Source organism: Grammomys surdaster, unplaced genomic scaffold (assembly GCF_004785775.1).
Source record: "Grammomys surdaster isolate TR1022 unplaced genomic scaffold, NIH_TR_1.0 125876, whole genome shotgun sequence".
Taxonomy (NCBI): Eukaryota; Metazoa; Chordata; class Mammalia; order Rodentia; family Muridae; genus Grammomys; species Grammomys surdaster.
The window spans coordinates 3600197-3602575 of NW_021620701.1; positions in this window are offsets into that span (position 1 = coordinate 3600197).

The window sequence follows — 2379 nt, forward strand, 5'->3', positions numbered from 1 at the left end:
GGTTAACTCTAGTGTTACCTGCCCTCACTGTGTAAGACTGGAGTCTGTATTTCCAGTTATCTTGCTTGTTGCAGTGCTCCTCAGCGTCCAGATGTCTCTGTGGTCTTATGCTCCTAATCTCCTGGGTGGAAGAACTCCTGGGACTCAGGCCACCTCTTGGATCTGGAAATCCTTCTGTTCTGAGTGCAGTGGCTCCTCGGCTGCTCTGAGTGCAGTGGCTCCTCGATGACTCAGGATTCAGTATCTCCACAGGACAGGAGCAGACCAACTCTGTGTCTGCCCCAGCCCAAAGGACCAGGCAGGGGTGAAAGGGAAGTGGAATTCCGTAGGGGCGGGGTTTGGGTAGCTGCTGTGTCCTGAATGTCCCTGGCTCCCAGATGTATCTCTGGGGCTTAGGGAGTGAGATGGAGTTCTTACCGGCTGCTCTGAGTGCAGTGTCTCTTCTAGGATGACTCAGAATTCAGTATCTCCACAGGACAGGAGCAGACCGATTCTGTGTCTGCCCCAGCCCAAAGGACCAGGCAGGGGTGGAAGGGTAATACTAGAGATTTTTAAATCGCCATATGACTTACTTTTTTTTTAAAGTTCACCACGTGACTTAGTATTGTTCAATTCTCTTACTTCTGGGCCGTTTCTCTTCTTACTGCATAAAGGGACTGTCTAGTTACTAGAGCAGTTGTTTTTGCCTTAGGGTGAATTTGCCCTCAAAACATTTGGTAACATCTAAAGACATTTTGGTTGCAACAAATACTACAGTTACTCAGAGCTAGCATTGTATTGCTTTGATATGGCTTTATCATTGATCTTGGATGCCTCTGGGACTAAGCCAGCCAGGAGGCACTAAGTTTAGAATTTTACCCATAGCCACCTGCAAACAGTTTCTAAGCAAGGAATCAGGACCAGATGAAGCATTTCCTAGCAAACACTTGTAAACCCCACCAGCAAGGAAGAAATGAGAGAAAATAACTTTGAAAACAACCAGTCAAGATGGGATTTTTACCTCAAATCAAGGCATGAAGTAGAAACAGTGTTTAGCCACTGACTTTGGACGGCAGCTGCTACAGAGACTGTTAGTGGGTTCCTTTAAGACACGTGATCCCTCTGTCTCTAATCCGGTCTGCTTCCACGAGCATCCCTGTCTAAAGCCGCCTAGCTTTCTCAGCCATTTATAGAGCAATGACACCGGATAAGAGAAAGACAAGAAAGGTGTGAGGCTTTCCTTCCTCACCCGTTCTATCCTGATCCTAATTCTGTTTCTGTTTGGATGTCGATGCTTCCTCTGCTCCTTGCTTGCTGTTTTTGTCTCTTGAGCAGGAGACAACCTACTTACTACTCAAATACAGTTTTCAAAACATAAAGGGGACCACAGGCTTCCGTGCCACTGTGCCTTTCTGCCCGCAAACATGCACCACATGCCTTACAGAATATTTTCATCTCGGGGAAAGCTGTCTCCTCACACCCAGGCTCACGCTGCTTCCCGAGAACAGCACAATGCTCCTTGGTCCCAGGCTCAGTTACTCCATCTTCCGTGCTAGAGGGCGTGGGGGTGGGGGCCAGAGAAGGCAGCCGGGGAGATGAGGAGAGAGATGCCCTACAGAAAGCTCATTCCAGAGCCAAACTAACCTGTGCAGGAAGGAACCGCAGCGACTCCATGGTCCCTGTACCTGCTATTTTGAGAGATTTGCTAGAATGAATAAGCAAAGCTAGTGTCTAAGAAGAGACTCGTTTTTCCTCAGCCAGGAGTGGACTGGCTCCATAAGTGTCTGCCTGTCTGTGTCTCTGCCTTTGGCTGCTGTCAAGGACGCAGATCTTCAGGGAGCTGAAAGCTGCCGCAGGGAAATGGAGACTTGTAGGGGTGTGGCCCAGTGAGCCAGAGAGAGACAGGAAATACATCAGCATTCTTTGCCTGCCCAACCTATGCCCTATCACTGGGGTTCCCAGAAATCACTGAGAATTTCAAGAAATTCTATGACTTTCCAATGAGCTTGTATAGTTAAGAAAATTAGCACAAATTGGAAGGTATAAGCGTTTGTTGAAGTTTAGTAAGGGACTAACTCACTTAAAGGCCAAGATTTGGCTGAATCAAACCTGCAATATCCAATCTCTGTTTCTGAAAGTCAGGAACTGACAGGCTGTGGACTTGTGTAAGATGTTCAAGTAGCTATCAGTAAGTTGATCAGATAGCAAATTGGTTTGTTTGTTTTGAAACGGAGTCTCACTGTCTAGCCCTGGATGCTCTGGAGCTGACTGTGTAGACCAAGCTGGCCTCTAAGTCACAGAGATCTGCCTGGCTCTGTTTCTCTAATATGATCATTAGATCTGTACACCACCATGCCTGGTCTACATGACCTTGAACTAATCCTCTCTCTCTCTCTCTCT